The sequence below is a fragment of the Myotis nattereri genome, assembly GCF_964212035.1.
Source record: "Myotis nattereri genome assembly, chromosome: 2".
NCBI classification, from domain to species: domain Eukaryota; kingdom Metazoa; phylum Chordata; class Mammalia; order Chiroptera; family Vespertilionidae; genus Myotis; species Myotis nattereri.
Window position 1 is genome coordinate 116,366,525 of NC_138076.1, and position 20,582 is coordinate 116,387,106.

The 20,582-nt window shown below is 44.3% G+C and overlaps 1 pseudogene across 1 annotated transcript; it reads left to right on the top strand.

Moving 5' to 3' along the window:
• Positions 1 to 13,023: 13,023 nt before the first annotated feature.
• Positions 13,024 to 13,550, top strand: LOC308513828 (TATA box-binding protein-associated factor RNA polymerase I subunit D-like; annotated as a pseudogene). The gene has a single exon. The product of its transcript is annotated as a TATA box-binding protein-associated factor RNA polymerase I subunit D-like (transcript).
• Positions 13,551 to 20,582: the final 7,032 nt, after the last annotated feature.

The following is a 20,582-nucleotide window of genomic DNA, read 5'->3' on the forward strand; positions in this document are numbered from 1 at the left end:
AAGACTACTTTTTGAAATGTACACCGGGACACCGAAACACAATTCATGGTCTCTGTCAGGTCCCCTCTGTTCCTATTGGGGCTGAACAGACTGTGGTGAGAAGGGCAGCCTTCCTTTAGGCTTTCCTCCCTGAAAGAGCCGAAGGAATGATAAAGTAAGGAACGCTCTCCAGGGCTCTGTAGGGTGGCCCTGTATGTATTAGGATTTCTCCCAGCTGCAAATGACATAAAATTTGATGAAATGGTTTAAGCCAGGGGTAGGCAAACTTTTTGACTCGAGGGCCACAATGGGTTCTTAAACTGGACCGGAGGGCCAGAACAAAAGCATGGATGGAGTGTTTGTGTGAACTAATATAAATTCAAAGTAAACATCATTACATTAAAGGGTATGGTCTTTTTTTTTATAGTTTTATTCATTTCAAACGGGCCGGATCCGGCCCGCGGGCCGTAGTTTGCCCACGGCTGGTTTAAGCACATAGGAAATGATTTTCCCCTTAAAAACAATGTGCGGTACAGCCAGGTAGCAACACTCCTTATCCTTCTCTCTGGTCTCCTTGGCCTGCTGTCGTTTTTTCTTCATGTGGGCCCTCTGGCGGTGGGCAGAAGGCTGCTGCATGCTAACCCTCACCATGTTCCAGGCAGGGTACAGTAGAAGGAAGATGGATCAAGGATAGGCTATGGGCTTTTCATCAGGAACCAGAGCTTTCTGAGAGCCAGGGAACCAACAGAGGGGTTTGGGGGGTGACTGGGCCAGCCAACGGAGGATGTCTACCACACATACCAACAGCAATGCCCACACAAAAGGGAATAGGGGCACCTCTGGGGTGGAAATTGTAATCACGAGTATCTCAGTTGGCTGGGCTGCTATGACAAACACCACAAACTGGGTGATTTAAACAATCCACATTTATTTTCTCATGGTTCTAGAGACTGGAAGTCCGAGGTCAGGGTGCCAGCAGGGGTGGGTTCTGGGCGAGGACATTCTTCCTGGTTTGCAGACAGCCACCTTCCTGTTATGTCCTCACAGGGCATGTTTCTCACTTGAGCAGAGAGAGAAAGCAAGCTGTCTGGGGTCTCTTTGGGAAGGGCACTAATCTTACACGGAGGGCTCCATCCTCATGACCTAATCCCCTCCCAAAGCCCACCTCCTAATACCATTGCATTTGAGATTAGGGTTTTAACACATGAATTTGGGGGAGATGCAAACATTCAGTCCATAGAGCAGTGATGGCGAACCTTTTGAGCTCGGCGTGTTAGCATTTTGAAAAATCCTAACTTAACTCTGGTGCCGTGTCACATATAGAAATTTTTTGATCTTTGCAACCATAGTAAAACAAAGATTTCTATTTTTGATATTTATTTTATATATTTAAATGCCATTTAACAAAGAAAAATCAACCAAAAAAATGAGTTCACGTGTCACCTCTGACACGCGTGTCGTAGGTTCGCCATCACTGCCATAGAGGAATGATGGGAATTATAGGGTAGAATTTTAAGTGAGGTTGACTCAAGGTTTGATACCTGAGGGTCCTAAAACTGTGCAGCCTGCCAGGCTCATCTTTAAAAAAAGAGAATTCTTGAAATAGCTTGCCTTCCCACCCCATCCCAGAAACCATGCGAAACCCAAATGCTCTCCCAAGATTTGTGTGGTTTTTGCCGCCTCCTTCCACTGAAGCCCTCTCTGCTTCCCACAGAAAGTTCCCTCACTCAACTGTTCCTCCTGCTTTAACATCCGAACACGGGGCTCTCGCAACCATGGTGTTTCTTTTTCAGCTCATCAAAGCCAGGGCCCACGCAGATCTTTTAGTTATTATAGTTAGTTGATATTTAATCACCTTCTTGATTAAAGAATAAAATGATATTTAGGACAAAGTCTTTCTCAGAATGGTGAGTCTGCATTTTTGAAGAACATTTTCTGAGGAATGACTCACCGTTTAGCATGTGTGATCTAATTCTCAAGGGCCTTTCTGAGCAGACTCTTCTTATCCACCTTGTGATAATTTTTTTCTTTTCATAGAGTTTTTTGGGCTGATGTTTTTTATTGTGAACTAAATACACGAGTGAGCACTAATTAGTCTCACCTATTTTAACAGACTTTAAGGTCATTTGTTTCCTAAGATCCAGTAGTCATATTTCTTTAACAGAGGGAAAAGAAGCTGAAGTCTTTTTTGCCACCCACCACAAATATGAAAATAAACTATTTTATTTTCTTTAGTAATAAATAGCCAAAGGCAAAGACCACAAATTAACTTCCCTCCATTAAGCCAATCAATAGAGATCTGGACTTTTTGCCCCTGGTCTGGACTCCTGTTCGAGAACAAATGTTAGAATGAGGCACATTTCCTGCATAAGTCCAAGGATAAAAGGACCTGCTGATTGCCATCCAGGTGACTCTGGGAAATGCCAGGCCTGGAGCTCAGGTTTTGGACTGTCACATGGCAAGAGGCAGTGATGAATGGAGTTTCTTTTTTTTTTTTTTAAATATATTTTATTGATTTTTTACAGAGAGGAAGGGAGAGAGATAGAGAGTCAGAAACATCGATGAGAGAGAAACATCGATCAGCCGCCTCCTGCACATCCCCCACCGGGGATGTGCCCGCAACCCAGGTACATGCCCTTGACCGGAATCGAACCTGGGACCCTTCAGTCCGCAGGTCGACGCTCTATCCACTGAGCCAAACCGGTTTCGGCGATGAATGGAGTTTCTGTTTGAAGGTCTCAGTTGCCATGAATGAGACAGTCCTGCTGTGCCTGCCGGGGACTGAGTTTTCTCAGCGGTCACTCACAGCTCGCTGTAGAACCCTGTGCTGTTCCTAGGACAGGCAGGCCAGGAGCTGCGCGTGGCCCAGCGTACTGGGTGAGCACAAGCCACCATGACGGGGCAGTGGCAGGGCCAGGCAGTCAGAGGATGTTCAGAATCAGACTATGCGGGGTTTGGTGAGGTTCTGGAACGAAGAGGGGACATATAACTGCTTCCCTTTTGGGGGTTCCTCCAAGGCAGCTGGGAGCTCATCTTGGGCAGTTGGGAAACACAACCCAGAATGCTGTCACTTCCATGCCTTCCAGGGTAGCCCAGGCCTCAGTAGAGCCCCTCCAAAGAGGGAACTTAAAGTTGAAAACATGAGGCTGCCCTTGGGAGGATACCTCTAGGCTAAATCACAGAAGAACAGACCATCTAAGACTGCGGTCATCTGGGTGGCATGGGGAGGTGTCCTTTAGCCCCAGGAACCAGAAAGAGGCAAGTGCTTCTCCCAAGGGACTGCGGGAAAGAGAGAGGGCTGGGGAAGTTGGGAAACCAGGATGGCACCCCGAATTGAGAAGGTCAAATTCATACGCCAATGCTTCCTCTTCATTCACTTGTTTGATGGCCAGTCATTTCACTGTGCTAGGAGCTAAGGTCATGTAGAGGTCATTAAGACACCATCTTCGCTGGCCTGGCCTGTTTGCCTCAGTGGATAGAGTGTCGGCCTGCAGACTGAAGGATCCCATGTTCTATTCCAGTCAAGAGAGCATGCCCAGGTTTCGGGATCAGTCCCCAGTGAGGGGCATGCAGGAGGCAGCCAATCAATGATTCTCGCTCATCGTTGATGTTTCTATCTCTCTCTCCCTCTCCCTTCCTCTTTGAAATCAATAAAAAAATATACTTTTTAAAGAAGACACCATCTCTGCTGACACAGAACCTTGCATACATGTAAGAAAGGCAGGACATCCCCACATGGAACAGTGGGGGCCGAAGAAGGACTTGGGGAGCTTGTCAGAGGAGCTGAGGTTAGAGCAATGAGGAGGGGTTGTTCAGTGGACAGTAGGGGAATGTGGAGGGGGCGCCTGAGTGAAGGCACAGAACAGACAGCTGACACTCTGGGGGATATGCAGGGAGTGTTATAGGACTGGGGTACAAGGGTGGGGCCAGGGAAAAGGCGAGGTCAGAGAGATCAATGTGATTTTGACCAGTGCTTCCCAATTGAAATATTATGCGGCCACATATATAATTTTAAAGTTTATGGTGGTCATTTAATATTTTTAAAAGGAGGTGAAATTAATTTTAATAATATATACTTTAAAACTCAAAATATCATTTCACCATATAATCAAGTATATAAATTATTGAGATATTTTATATTATTTTTCTAAATTATCAAAACCTGGTGGGTATTTTGCACTCACCATGCCTTGGACGTGCTCTGTAGCCATACTTATAGCCTATACTGGACAGTGCATGTCTACACAAAGGGCCTGTCAGGCAGGCGGGGGCCTGGATGTTATCCTGAGAGCAAAGGGAGGGTCATTAAAGAGTTTCAAAGAAAATAGTGGCTTGGTCAGTTTTGTGTTCTGGAAAGTCCTCTAGCTGAAGTGGGACAAGAAACCAATTGGGACAGAATTATAATAGAGCAGGCAGAAGGAAATGCCCTAAACTGGAACAGTGTGAGCACATGTGTATGTGTGAGTGTGTGAGAAAGACAGGGAGGAGTATGTGCCCAGCTTTCTTGGGAAATGCCCTGCATACCAGGATTGGAGAGCAGATTTTCCATAAGAAACGTGGGTGATTTAACCACATTGTGTGCTTCTTGGCTTTCCATGCAGACGACCCTCTCAGGCTGCTGTAGACCTCCCCCTGCCCCTGCCCCAGCCCAGGCAGAGGGCTCTCTGGTCTCAGCGTTGTCATGCATTGCTGCCATTCTGGAGAAGAAGAGCAGCCCTGGAGGGGGTGTCAGGCCTGGAGTCCCATGAGCCTTACATCACTCGCTTTGAGACCAGCCCTGAACGCAGAGGGCCTCTGCTACCCTCTCCTGTGACAGAGTAATGAATGGGCCAGGGCTCATGCCCCTGGGCTGCTGCTAAGGGGCTCTGAGGTGGGAGCCAGTATGAGCTCCACTGCACCCCTACCTCACCCAGAGCTCAAAGATTTTCCCAGATTTTCAGGACAGGCACTGCTGTGTTTCCCAGCCATGTGTGCATGGTCCTGAGCAATTTCTCTGAGCCGTGGCTTCCTTATCTCAGAACAGAAATCATAGCTTACCCGATGGGGCTGTTTTGAGGAACATATGGGACAATATAGGTAACGGCCTGGAACAGAGCCCTGCCAGTGAGCAGCACGCAGTGGGCACCTGCTCGCATTCCCCACCACAGGGCTGCCCAGGACTCACTCTGTCCCAGGCTCCCACACCCGGACCACACACGCCTGCTGTGTCTGGCAACATGGTGAGCCTTTGCTGTTAGGCCATGGTGGCCGGCAGGTGACAAAGGGACCACAGTGAGGGCACTGTGCACATGTTGACAGACGCTCCATACGTGGGAACATGCTTCCTCCCCTCCCTTCTGTTTCCCATTACTCCGACGCTCCGCCCTTCCCCTCGTTCCCAGAATCCGGACTCTGTCCATGTCTCTCAAGTGAGCCAGCCTTAGTTTTTTCCTGTGCAAATAAACATAATCACAGCCTCCTCCTCCGGGTTTATTGAGAGCCTCACAAAGTCAGGCCAGCAAACACTCTTTGTGTATTGTACATCGCCAGAGAAAACCTCTCCTGCCAGTCCTGTCCAGCAAGGACATGCAGGGGAAGGCACTGTCTTGTCTGGACAGGGTTGAGGATGCTGAGGGGTGGGGAATTTAGAGGAAGTTGGAGGGGCTGAGGTCTGAGGGGGAGAGAGGAATTGGAAGCAGGAAAGGCAGTGGGCTGGCCACTTGTGCATGATGGGTGTCAGTGTGTTAAGGATGGCGGAAAGCTGCTTTGGTATGTGTGACACCATCTTCCTTTGTTCTCCCCTTGGCTGGGTGAAATCAGTGATCATTACCGCGCTTGTTGAAAGCATTGTTGCAGTCAGCTCTTGGTGCCACATGGTGCCCTGGACAATCCAGGTAAATGAGAGCGCGAAGAAGCCTTCCTGAATACCAAATTCTGTCCGCAGGCAGATTCTGAGATGATCTTCTTACAGGAATGCCTGTGGGTATGGGAAAGATGCAAATCCTGTCTCCTGCACCAGCTGGGGCTGTGGGCTGTCCTGGCAGAGGCTGGGTCCTATTTAATCCTCTGTAGGCACCTGTGTGTGCAGTCTGTCCTGAAAGGCAACTCAGGGGCTGACCTACAGATAGGGGGCACCCCGCTGTGAGCCTATCTGGCATAAGCAGCAGCTGGAGACACATGAAGAAGCCTGGGGCTTGCAGTCCTTCAGGTCTGGGTCAGCTGCAGGTTCCAGCACTTACAAACACTGTGACCTTGAGCAAGGCATTTACGTTCTTGAAGCCGAAGTGTTCACAACTGCAAAGCAAAACTGAAAATGCTTACCTGCTTTTCCATAGGGGAGAGGTGCAAAACTCAAATGAGAGGATGTGTAAATGCTTAGGAAACAGAGTCTCTGGACCAATGTGTGGTACTGTTATTATCTGTTCCATAGGGGACTATTCAAAATGCACCACAGGACCCCTGACGAGGAAGTCTGAGATTGTGTGAGGACCCTGTGAGGGCTGGGTCCCTGCAGGGGCTCCCAGTGCCCAGAGCACTTCATCTGGGTCCAGCTGACACACCTTGCCCTGGTTGATAGCCTAGGCATCAGTCTCAAGCCTCCTGAGAAATCCAGGCAAATCCAAGTCACCATGGCAGAGCAGTCTGGAAAACTTGAACTAGACTCACTGCTGAGGCCTCCAAAGGGCTCAGGGTGGTGAGTGGAAGTGGCACAAGGTCAAGATGGGAAAGCTGACCAACACCCATAGGTGATGGTCACCCAAGGCCAGCCTACAGGGACCAAGGGCTGACCCTCTGCCTTATGGCGGCAGAACTTTTGCTTTCCTTCAGAGTTAATTAAACTTTGGAGTTCTTACTCACCTTCTCAAAGCTCACAATCGGTTGATGCATAAAGCCAGAATATCCGCTTACTAATTTACAGTGAAAATATAGCGGCCCAGTGGACCAGATCAACACATGACTTCATATTGTATGAACTATACTAAAAGTAAAATGATAAGAGTTATCAATATTAGTACTGGAAGATTATTTAGTGAGCTTGGAATTGGAGCACAAGGATTTGCTTAGATGAGTTCAATAATAGTACTGAGACAAATGCACTCTTCCCTGGAAGATAACCCTGTCATGGGGAGAAGGCATGATCAATTTATTTATTTAAAAATATTTTTATTGATTTCAGAAAGAAAGGGAGAGGGAGAAAGAGATAGAAAAATCAATGATGAGGGAGAATCATTGATGGGCTGCCTCCTGCATGCCCCCTACTAGGGACTGACTGGGAATTGAGCCATGACCTCCTGGTTCATAGGTTGATGCTCAACCACTGAGAAAAACTGGCCGGGCAAGGCAGGATCAAGTTCTTGGTCAAACTGCACTATTTCCAGACAGAAATTGAATGGGCACTGCCAACAATGGTCTTAGGACTTTTCTTTTTCTAACCGCCAATGGTAGACCCACCTGTCTTCTCTTGGCATTTGCTCTTTTTAACTGAGGTTCACATTCCATCAGTCAAGTTACAGTGGGGTCCTGCAGGCCTGGAATCCGTTGAGTTTCCATGTCTCTCTTTGCCTCCACCCTGTGGATTGCACAATTTCTCTCTGCAAGGTTCTTACTCCTTATCTCCAAACACTTTGGAAAAAGAGGCAGGTGGAAACTAGGCTGGGTGGAGCGTGATGGCTGCAGGAGGTCTGTCAGACTTGGAAGGAGATGCCCAGCAGCAGCTGGGGATACTGGCTGCAGGACTTAGTCCCTGACAAAAGCTAATTAATCTAGGGGGTCAGTTTGGCAAACAGCTGGGCCAGAGCTTCAGTATCAGCAGAGCTACTTGACTCTAGCCAGGAAAGCAAGACAGAATCCCAGTCCAAAAGACTGGGCAGGCCAAGGCAGGTGATGAGAGGAGGGGTACAGACAATGGGGTCTTGGTTCCTCCTATTTGCCCCCTGCCCCGGGCTCTCCAGTTATCAGCCAATACCAGATGCCATATGCTGGTGGGAACTAGTTTGGGTTGGCACACATACTGGGAGAGGTGGTCCTTGCTCATGGGTGGGCCTAAGGCCTGCAAAGGCCTAATACCCTCAACCAGGTGGCACCAAGACTAGCAGAAAAAGTTTGAGAGCGGGTGACATTGGCAAATGGAGGAAGAACCAGTGCTAGTCCTGTGGGCCAAATAAAAATGTTCTGATGTGTTTGGGAAAGCTATTTGCCAGGTCAAAGTGAGCTCAGACCTGCCTGGTGATTATCTCCTCTCTGCCCTAGGCTCATCCCTAGCAGCTCACTTTGGGGACAGGCTGATGGGATCCTTTCCCAGTCCATGAACCACCATGTGTCACTTTTATCCTCAGTGCAAGTTAAAGGTTCAGTAAGAGGCTGTGGTTACAAGCACTGATTTCTGAGAGGGATGGTCTTTGTTTGAATCCCATTTCTGCCACCTGCTGGCTGTGGGACATTGTGTAAATCAGTGAACCTCTCTTAAAATTCAGTTTCATCACCAGTAAAATGGGAGAAATCATTTTTACCTCATTGTTTGTTGAGGATTAAATGCCAGTGCTTGCACTAGCTGGTTTGGCTCAGTGGATAGAGCATCAGCCTGCGGACTGAAGGTGTCAGGTTTGATTCCAGTCAAAGGCACATGCCCGAGTTGCGGGCTCGATCCCCAGTAGGGGGGTGTGCAGGAGGCAGTCAATCAATGATTCTCTCTCATCATTGATATTTCTATCTCTCTCTCCCTCTCCCTTCCTCTCTGAAATCAATTATATATATATAAAAGCCAGTGCCTGACATGAACAGACTCTCAACCAGTATTTGTTGATTGATAAATTGAGATGATGCTTGTAAGATCCTATGGCAGTGATTGATATATAGTAAATATTCAATAATAAAAAGTGGTATTAACATTATCATTTGCAGGACTTCAGAGCTCCAAGTGGCTCACCTGAGCCTGTACACACAGCCATCCAGAGGAGGGCAACTGCTTAGAGTCCCTGAACATGTGGCCATAGCATAAAAGAACCTCCTACAGCTAGAAAGCACTTTAACATTTGGATGGTTTGTTTAAAGTGTTCCTGGAACCCACACCTACCCAGGGTCATCGCCCTCTTCACACTCCCCTTTGGATGGGCATGAAAGCCCACAAGAGGGCACAAGCCTTTGACTCATTTCTCCCGCAGAGCCTGGCAGCTCTTGACTGGCATCTGCATCTGCTCCCTCACAAAGGGGGCAAGAAAAGGAGTCCACGTAGTTTCTTCTTGTGGCTCAAAGGGTGGAAGCACACGTCCTTCTCTCAGTGTTGCTCAGTCAGCCTTGGGAGCTTCTGTCAAACAGTCATTTCATGCCCTGCTGAGGCCTCATCTCCTCTGGGAACTGGCATGCATGGAGCCCACACAGAAGTTCCCAGGATAAAATGGAAGGCTACCACTTGCCTTGGGGGTAAGTCTATATACTCCCCTTTACTCCAGCCTAGGACTCTAGGACTTGCCTTCATGTGGAAGTTCCTACCACATTCTCAAATGGTCTTTGGCCTGGGAACCAGCAGGGCTGAGACAGATGCAGCTTTGGGGTTTGCAGGGCCTGTGAGGGGGAGAGGAAGACAGGTGCTCTTGCTCTCCATCTCACATCTGCCGGGAGCCGGCCCATGCTTGCTGTTTCAAGGGACCTGGCATATATGGCATACTGTTCTTAATATGTTTGCTCACCTTCTTGGCACTATGTGTTTTAACCAAGGTCTCTGAGAAAGGTTGTTTCCCCAGGTAGGGATTTTCCCCTGAAGTTAGGGAGGGAATAAAACCTCTTAACTAAGTGCCAGGCGGGTAATTAATCACTTTAACTATGAACAATCATGCTTACGCTACATAATCTTTACTCCCTGGAATGGAGATAAGAAATGCCCTAACCTTTGGAATAGAGATTGATAGGATTGGAATCAACTGGTATAAATACAGATGTAACAAGACAGAACTTAGAACACAGAACCAAGGAAGACAGAACCTACACAGAACCTAGAGACAGAAGAACTACGCTGGAGAGAACATGGCAAAAGATCCTGGACTGAACCTGACTACAGAAATTGGCAAGAGAACCTGACTAGAACCTGTTGACTGAACCTGGCTGGAGAACCTGGAGAACCTAGCAAGAGAACATGGACACAGAACCTGGCTGGAGATCCTAGGCAGAACCTCTCTGGAGATTCAGACCAGAACTTGGCTGGAGATCCTGGCTGGAGATCCTGGCTAGGCTGCTGATCAACTGAACGTTGTCTCCATGTCATTCCTTCTTCGCCGACTCCGTCCACGCCTTTGGGGACCCCTGGACCTGCTGGGGCTGGACCCCAGCACACATCCTAGCCTTCTGTCATGCCAGCCTCCTCTGCCCAGTGAGACTTTCTCTGGGGGAGCCATAAGATCATGGCTACAGCTGCCGTTTAGAAGAAATGGGTACCTGAAGGCTACTAGTCCCTATGCTGGTGTAAGTCCATGGCAAGTTCAGAGCTTGCTGGCTTTACACATTCTCTGTTGCACAGTGAGGAGAATTTTAGAGATGATTTCCTGTTGGAAAACAATCTGCTTATAGTTTCAGGCGAGAAATTTCAAAAAACCCACACTTGACATCAAGTGTCCAAAGGAGATGGCAGGTGTCATTGAAGGGGAACTCAGTCAGGGGTTTTTCTGTTCTACCTCACTCCCAGCCTCTGACCCAATGGAGTTAGGAGTGTGACTGAAAATAGTTTTGAAAGAAGTAATTAAAAGAGCCATCTCATCATCAAGCAGGACACCAGGCAGATCAAAGATTATTATTACTTTGAAATGTTCAGCAAATAGATGTTTCTGGTCTCTGGTTACTTCTAGAGGGGTGGGACCCTGAAAGTGATTCAACCATAATTATTTTTTCAACTGTTTTGTCAGTAGTGTCATTCACTGTTTTCCAAGAAACCACATTTCCCAGACCTGGCTTTACAAAGGAGGCTGTAAGAAGCCACCATTTTCCCCCTGATTATCTGTGCCTATCAACATTAAACTCCCTCAAGACTTATGTCATCATCAATTACAATAACAGCAACCATGGCACCTAGTGAGTGCCCATGATATGTGGGCTCCTGCAGTCCTCACAACAGTCCTACAGTTAACACTGTTCTCATTTCACAGATAAGCAACCTGAGATCCAGAGACTTTTCATCACTGACTGAGACCTCCTGATTGTCTCTTTTGTCCTCAGTTCCCTTTCATGGAAATACAGCTCCAAGGGGAACATGACAGGAGTCCTCTCTTTCTACCCTTTGTACTCCCTATTCTTCTTACTCTCTCTTTCAAAAATAGGCATCATGTACCTATTGGACATTGGGCAATGAAGAGCAGTGATCCCTGAGAGACGACAAACAAGCAAACACAAAATACACACAAAAAATGAGGTGAGCCCTGTAATTGCCTCAGATTGTACCATGAGAGAGTATTGAGGCCAGAGTGCAGGAAAAGCGTACCCAGGTGGAGCCCTCTGGACTCCAGAGTTGAGAAGACAAAGTTAAAAGTTTGGAGAGATCAAAGTAGTAGAAGTTTACAGAATAGAGTAATGGAGAGGGTAAAATTGCATGGAGAAAGGATCTGAAAATCTGCAGAGGATCCCCTCAAGTATTGTGCCTACTCAGGGCTAGGAACAATACTTGCTCCCACCAACCAGGCTGGAAACCCCCCATATTCTCCAAGAACTTGGTGGATTATTTTGAAAATTGTTACCCAGTAGTAGGAAATAATTACCTCCAGACTAAACATGCATATTATCCTACCTAACAAATCTTAAGGTCAAGACTCAGAAGGATCAAATTGTTTCCAATAACTTAACTGCATCCCAGAACAATGCTGAAGAATACTTATAGTAATGCAAATACATTGAGCACACAACAAGGAAAAAATTATAATGTCTGGCATGGGTCAAAGATTATCAGACATATAGAGAAGCTGAAAAGTATGGCCAATAATGAGGAGAAAAATCAATTAATAAAAATGCACCCAGAATGTAAGGAAATTACATGACATTGTAGTTTGAAGCAAATATTAAAATTGATAGAAAAGCATAGTCAAGCATTATGATTGTATTCCATAATTCAAAAAGTTAAATAGAGACACAGAAGATATAAACAATACCCACAGGGCCTTGGCCAGTGTGGCTCAGTTGGTTGAACATCATCCAGTGCACCAAAGGGTCACCAATTCAATTCCCCATTGGGGCACATGCCCAGGTTTCCAGCGCCATCCCCAGGGGTGGGGATTTGTGGGAGGAGCCAATGGATGTTTTGCTCTCATATTGATGTTTCTCTCTCTCCCTTCTTCTCCCTTCCTCTCTTTCCAAGGTCAATAAAAGCATACTTAAAAAATTAAAAACTCCAAAAATACCCAAATCAAAATTCTAGAGATGAAAATGTCAATGCCTGAAATAAAAAAATGCAGTGGATTAGTTGAGAAGAAAAGGGTAGTAAACTTGAAGACATAGCAATAGAAACTATCTAAAAAGAAACAGTGAAAAATAAAAAAAATGGAAAAACTCAACAGAGCATCAGTAACTTGAAGGACAGATTTAAGTGGCCTGATATACATGTAATTAAAGTTTCTGAAGAAATACTTGAAGAATAATTGTATTCAACCTATCCATAAAGTCTAATGAAACTCAAACACAAGGAACATGAAACAGCCTCCTCCCTCTGTGGCAACCAAAATGGTCACCCCCAAACTCCCGCCTCTCACTTTCCTTCCAGAGATAAATTGTTATCGTGAAATTTTGGCCCCACTGTTAGTTGGATTAAGTGGTTGGCATAGTCTTTTCTTCTGCCCAGTTGCAGAGGCAGGTGGCTGTTGCCTGTTAGAGTGCTGAGGTCAGAGGTTGCTGGATATAGACCTCCAAGGCCTGGTTACAGGGGTAAGTAGGCAGCTGAGGCCCACACCAAGCCAGAGCTTGTTGCAAGCTGCTAACCTGAATGGAATTTTGGTTAAAGCAAAGAACAAGTGAGGAATAACAATTTTGAGAGGGACTTGGAGAATACATACCAGAAATGCATAACTGAACTACATAACATCATCTGATTCAACTATGGAAATTGGAAATCAAAATGATAACTCTTCCTCTGGTAGCAGCTTATTTAAAACCCAGTGTTTCCTTACTCACCTAAATGGAGGCATAGAAATCCTATTAGAAAATTTGTTCATTCACCTGAAAATGTTCAAGCAAGAGATTCATCAAGTGACTCATATTTAGAACCAAGACCACTGACTTTGAAAGCTATTTTTGAAAGGTTCTGAAAAAAAAAGGAAGAAATGTAAAAAGAGGAAATATAAGTCAACAGGAAGACCAAGGGGAAGACCAAGAGGAAAAAAAAAACACTAGGTCACAAATAAATAAGAAACAATTTAAAGATAAAAGACCTGGGCTCCCATTTTTAGAATCAGAGAATGGAGGAAAACTATTACCTTGGGGAAAACTTTTAACCTTTGAACAAGTAGCAGCAAGAGGATCTTTCAACTACTTTCAAACTGAAGTATAAATACCACCTCAAGGAATCTTTCAAACTGATAAATGTTGGTGAAGATTTAGAAAAAGAAGATTTTTTTAAAAATTAAATCTTTATTGTTCAGATTATTACAGTTGTTCCTCATTTTCCACCCCATAACTCCCCTCCACCCAGTTCCCACCCCACCCTCCGCCCTCACTCCCCACCCACTGTTCTCATCCATAGGTGCACAATTATTGTCCAATCTCTTCCCTCACCCCACACCCCTTCCCCCCCACCAAGAATAGTCAGTCCACTCCCTTTCTATGTCCCTGATTCTATTACAATCGCCAGTTCATACTGTTCATCAGATTATTTATTCCCTTGATTTTTAGATTCACTTGTTAATAGATGTGTATTTGTTGTTCATAATTTGTATCTTTACCTTTTTCTTCTTCTTCCTCTTCTTAAAGGATACCTTTCAGCATTTCATATAATACTGGTTTGGTGGTGATAAACTCCTTTAGCTTTTTCTTACCTGTGAAGCTCTTTATCTGACCTTCTATTCTGAATGATAGCTTTGCTGGATAAAGTAGTCTTGGTTGTAGGTTCTTGGTATTCATCACTTTGAATATTTGTTGCCACTCCCTTCTGGCCTGCAAAGTTTCTGTTGAGAAATCAGCTGACAGTCGTATGGGTATTCCCTTGTAGGTAACTGAGTTTCTTTCTCTTGCTGCTTTTAGGATTCTCTCTTTGTCTTTTGCTCTTGGCATTTTAATTATGATGTGTCTTGGTGTGGTCCTCTTTGGATTCCTTTTGTTTGGGGTTCTCTGCACTTCCTGGACTTGTAAGTCTATTTCGTTAACCAGGTAGGGGAAGTTTTCTGTCATTATTTCTTAAAAGAGGTTTTCAATATCTTGCTCTCTCTCATCTTCTGGCACCCCTATAATTCGGATGTTGGTACACTTGAAGCTGTCCCAGAGGCTCCTTACACTATCTTCGTATTTTTGGGTTCTTTTTTCATTTTGCTTTTCCAGTTGGGTGTTTTTTGCTTTTTCGTATTTCAAATCTTTGACTTGATTCTTGCGATCCTCTGGTCTGCTGTTGGGAGTCTGTATAATGTTCTTTATTTCAGTCAGTGTATGCTTAATTTCTAGTTGGGCCTTTATCACAACATCGAGGATCTCATTAGATTTCTTGAGGATCTCACTACATTTAACGGCGGTCTAACCAGTCTTCTTGAAGATCTCACTACATTTATCGGCGGTCTTACCAGTCTTTTCAAGGGCCTTATTAAGTTTATCGGCGGCTTCTAGACAGTTCTTTAAAGACCTTAAAAGTGTGGTTTTGAACTCTATATCCAGCAGTTTGCTTTCCTCCAATTCTGTCGTTTGTGTCCTGTTTCTTTGTCTCGGCATTTTTTTATGCTCTGCTGTGTTGATAGAGTGCCTTTCTGTGCTAAGTGTCCCAATTACCTGAGGTAGAAACTCTTGGTGCACCCCCTTGTGGGCTTTGTGCACAGTCTTGTTGTAATTAAGCCTTGATTGTTGTAGTTATCACTGTGAGGAATTGACCTCCAGGCCAATTGGCTGTGAGAATCAGCTGTGTCTGCAGTGGGAGAAGTTCTGTGCTGGAGACACCCCTCTGGGGGTAGACTTGCTTTGATGGGGCTTTGGTGCTCACTGAGTCTGCCCCCTGAGTGTGTCCTTTATGTTTCCACGGAGCTACAAACTGGATGGTCCCACTCTGACTTCTGGGCTTCCTGGCTCCTGGATCTCTAGGGAGGTGGTAATCTAGCCTCTGCCTGAGGCTATCCAGCAAAAGTCTCCCTGCAGGGCTTCGGTGGGGTGGGTCCCACGGGATCAACAGGGCAGGGTTAGCATTCTGGCTGCTCTCAGTCTTGCCCTCAGAGGCTCTGCTTCTCAGTGTCCCAGTAATTGCTGCAAGCCCCACAGAGAGAAAGCTGCCCTAGGGTTCTGAGCGATGCCAGACAGTCCTGCTTCTCCCATATGAGTCTGGGTCCCTAGAGACTCGCCCGGAGCTGGAGCTCAGAGCCTGAGACTCCCTCCCGATTGAAAACAACAACCACGCCCTCAGCCGCCAGCCCGCTCCGCATGCACTCCGCACCTTAGTATTTTACTTCAGCACTGCGCCTTCTCTGAGTCTCGGTATGTTTTTCTCTTTCCTCCTAGTTGTAGAACTTCCACTCAGCCAGCCTTCCTGTGGTTCTGGTTGATGTCTGTTCCGTCTTTTAGTTGTATTTTTTAAGTGATTGTTCAAGGCAGCAAACTCCAGTGTTTACCTATGCTGCCATCTTGGTTTCTCTTCAAAAAAGATGATCTTAATAGTCATAAATATAAATACTTGTGACAATGGATCTGTCTCTCTAATTGAAGAGTCAGCATAAGTTTAATCATGTGAAATAATTTTGCTCATAGGTTTTATCAAATTAAATGTTTTAAAATTTTAATGTTTAAAAAAGAAACATGAAACAAATGACACCAGAGTACTTTATAGTCAAATTGCTTAAATGATGAAGAGAAAACCTTAAAAGTAACCAGAGAAAGAAGTCACATTAAATAGAGATAAAATAAGGATGACAGATATTTTCTCATAGAAAGTAATGAAAGTGAGAAGATGGTGGAGCAACATATTTAAAATATTGAAAGAAAAATATTTTAATCTATAAATCTATACATGGTGAAAATATCTTTTAAAAACAAAACTGAAATAAAGACTTTTTTCCAGAGATACAGAAGTTCACATAATTCATCACCAGTAGGCCATACTATAAGAATGTTAAAAGAATTCCTGTAAGCAAAAGAAAAGTGAAATCCAATTAATATGATTAATTAATAAAGCAACAAGAAATATCAGAAAAATTAACCAGAGAGAGATTATTTGGAGCATGTCCAGACTGGAGGCAGCAGGTCCACCCAAGTCAAGAGTACTATACTGAAACCAAATAAATGAAATGCCAGAATACTTGTGGCTAGGATTTGATCCTCCAGTGGGATATTTGAAGAGCTTTTCTAGGGACTCTGACCAGCACAAAAGCACAAAGATATGGGCATTAATGGCCCCACAAACAGCACAGTCCAAAATCGGAGACTGGGAGTTGACAACTCTCACACGTACGCTGAGAGATTCTAGTCAGCTTTTCAGTCTCTACTCTTAAATATAAACAAACAAGAAACAACCAGAATACTGAGAAAAAGTCTAATGTGAAAGACAGAGGCCAAAACCACGAACAGAAAAAAAGAAAACCAATGAACTTGAATATATATATATATATATATATATATATATATATATATATATGAACTGTGCAGGGAGCTGAAAAAATGTGAAACTCTTAGAAATACTATAAGCATAAAATAAGACCATATTACTATTAAAAACATAACAGAGAACAACAACAAAGTTCTTAGAAATAAAAGATAAGATAATATAAGGAAAACTAGATAAAAGGATTGGGAGATAAATTTGAGAAAACATCTAAGAAAATAGAGCAAAAAGTCAAGCTCATGAAAATAGAGGGTAAAATATTGGGAAATTAGAACCCTGGTCCAGGAGATCCCATATCCCAGCAACATATATTACACAAAGAGAGAACTAAGAAAAAGGAGGAAATGAACTCACGAACTAAAAGATGAGATTATAAGTGGAAAGGGTACATAAGTGTTAATGCAAAAGAAAAAAAAATAGACACAAACAAAACAACAACAACAAAATAGACTCATACCAGGGAACTTCAATAAGAAATTTTTGAACACTAGAGACAAACTCCCACAAGTCTCATATAAAGAATAAAAAATCAGAATGGATAAGAACTTTTAATAGCAACACTGAAAGCTAAAAGATCACTGAGATAATTTTTAAATTCTGAAGGATAAATATGTTCAATTTAAAATTTTATACCCAACTAAGTCCTCAATCAACTGTGAGGGTAGAATAAAGACATTTTCAGATATGCCAAGTCTCGAGAATTTTTCTTCTTATGCAGCCTTCTTGGACAACTATAGGATAATGTGTTCCACCAAAACAAGAGAGACAATCAGGTAAGGGGGTACAGGAACAGGATACCTAACACAAGAAAAAAGGGAAGGAACTCCTCAGGGAAGTGACAAAAAGAGAGACTCCAGGCTTCTGATCAAGAGGGTGGCAGAGGTAAACACAGTACTCAAATCCTCCCACAACCACATCAAAAATACAACTAAACTTCAGAAAAACTGTTGGTTCAGAACCAACCGAAATCTAGCTGAATGGAAGTCCTACAATTAAGGAATTAAAGAAACCACATTGAGACTGGTAGGCGAGGCAAAGACATGCAACTAGTTGATACCACATCGACATTGTGTAGTTTATAATTGGGAGGGATATCTTGCCCCCACCCCCATCTCCAGTCCCACACCAGTCCTGGGAAGAGAAGTCCAGTGCTGGGAAGAGAAGTTGCCATAACTTTGGGCTGTGGGGATTGTGGCTAAGTGACATGGAGGATGCTGGAGTACTAGTCAGTTCCTCGCAAAGGGCCCATGCCTGGACTTACTCAGACTCACTCTTTCTAAGCTGCAGTGCTGAGGCAGCAGCTTGAAAGGAACCAGGGACATATGGAGAGGAACTGAAGTATTCGGCACTGGGACAAAAGTGCTGGCAGAAGCCATTGTTCCTTTGCTGAGACCTTCCCCCCACAGAGCTGGCAGGCCAGAGCCATATCTGTCTCCATTAACCTGGCTCACACTGTTAGCTCCACCCTGGTGATTCCCTGAAACCCTGCCAGACCCAACTTGCAGGCCCATCCAAGCTGTTTCCAGTTGCTTTTCCATATAACTGGCCTCTCTTGCCTCATGCATTGAACCTTCCTAAAATGTCTCAAATGAGCAACATCTGGTATCTGTGTACCTCCTACCTCTTGCTAAGTGGCCCCAGGCCCTGCACTAGTGGCAGCCAGCCTTGGTTCACAGCTTGGCCTCTCCTGGGAGGCTGAGCCACTGGGCCCTCTTATACAAGGCCTCTCCACCAAGTCCAGGAGACATAGCAGCTCTACCTAATACATAGAAACAAACACAAGGATGAAACCAAAATGCAGAGACAAAGAAATATGTCACAAATAAAAGAACTGGAGAAATCTCCAGAAAAAGAACTAAATGAAATGGAAGTAAGAAAACTGCCAGATACAGAGTGCAAAACAATGGTTATAAGGATGCTCAAAGAATTTACTGAGAACTCCCAGGAACTTAGTGAGAACATAAACAACATAAAAAAGGGCCAGTCAGAAATGGAGGATACACTAACTGAAATGAAGGATAACCTACAAGGGAATCAACAGTAGAGTAGAGGAAGCCAAGAATCAAACCAGCAATTTGGAATGTGAAGAAGCAAAAACACCTAATCAGAACAGCAAAAAGGAAAAATAATCCAAAAATATGAAGATAGTGTAAGGAGCCTCTGGGACAACTTGCATAACAACATTTGCATCATGGGGTTCCAAAAGGAGAAGCGAGAGAGAGCAAGAAATCGAAAATCTATTTGCAAAATTAATGACAGAAAAATTCCTTAACATTGTGAAGGAACTAGACATACAAGTTCTGGAAGCACAGAGTCCCAAATGATATGAAACCAAAGAGGCCCACACTAAGACACATTATAATCAAAATGCCAAGGGTTAAAGACCAAGAGAGAATCTTAAAAGGAGCAAGAGAAAAGCAGTTAGTTACCTACAGGGCACTCCCATAAAACTGTCAGCTGATTTCTCAACAGAAACTTTACAGGCCAGAAGGAATTGTCAAGAAATATTCAAAGTGATGAAAAGCAAGACCTACAACCAAGATTACTCCACCCAACAAAGTTATCAGTTAGAATTGAAGGTCAGATAAAGAGCTTCACAGATAAAAAAAAAAAAACAACAACAAAAAACTAAAGGAGTTCATTACCACCAAACCAGTCTTACATGAAATGTTAAAGGGTCTTCTTTAAGAAGAAGAAGAAAAGCCCTAGCCGGCTTGGCTCATTGGATAGAGCATTGGCCTGCGGACTGAAGGGTTGAGGGTTTGATTCCGGTCAGGGGCATATGCCGGGTTGCAGGCTCGATCCCCAGTAGGGGGCATGCAGGAGGCAGCCGATCAATGATTCTCTCTCATCATTGATGTTTCTATCTCTGTCTCCCTCTCCCTTCCTCTCTGAAATCAATAAAAACATATTTTTTAAAAAAGAAGAAAAATAAAGATAAAAAATATGAACAATAAAATGGCAATAAATACATATCTATCAATAATTGAATCTAAAAAATCGAAATAGATTAACAGCATAACAGACACAGCCTTAGAGATATAGAACTTTTTAACAGTTGCTTGATGGGAGAGGGATGGGAGGGGTGGGGAAAGGTGAAGGGATTTAGAAGTACAAATTAGTAGTTACAGAACAGTCACAGGGGTGTAAAGTACAGCATAGAGAATATAGTCAATAATCTATACAAATAAAAGGGTAATATGTTAATTAGAGCAGACGTCTTCTGGATGTCCTTCCGGACAAAGCTGTAGCGGCTGCCTGAGGCTCAGGTAAGCCCCAGTGACTGTGAGAGCCAAGGCTCAGGCAGCCGTGGAGGCTGGCAGTGGCAGCAGCAGAGGCGTGATGGGGGCATTGCCTTCCTCCTGTAGAGGGAGGCCAGACTTCGGCTTAGGCCTGCTCCCCATCAGTAGGACATCCCCTGAGGGCTCCCGGGCTGTGAGAGGGGGAAGGCCAGGCTGAAGGACCCCCCCAGGGCATGAATTTTTGTGCTCTGGGTCTCTAGTATTTTAAAAACTATGTATAGTGTTGGATGGGTATGAGATTTATTGGGATGATCACTTGGTAAGTTTTATAATGCCTAATCACTAGGTCAGTGATGGCGAACCTATGACATGCGTGTCAGAAGTGACACGTGAACTCATTTTTTGGGTTGATTTTTCTTTGTTAAATGGCATTTAAATATATAAAATAAATATCAAAAATATAAGTCTTTGTTTTACTATAGTTGCAAATATCAAAAAATTTCTATATGTGACACGGCACCAGAGTTAAGTTAGGGTTTTTCAAAATGCTGACACGCCGAGCTCAAAAGGTTCTCCATCACTGCACTAGGTTGTATACCTAAAACTAATATAATATTGTGTGTCAACTGTAA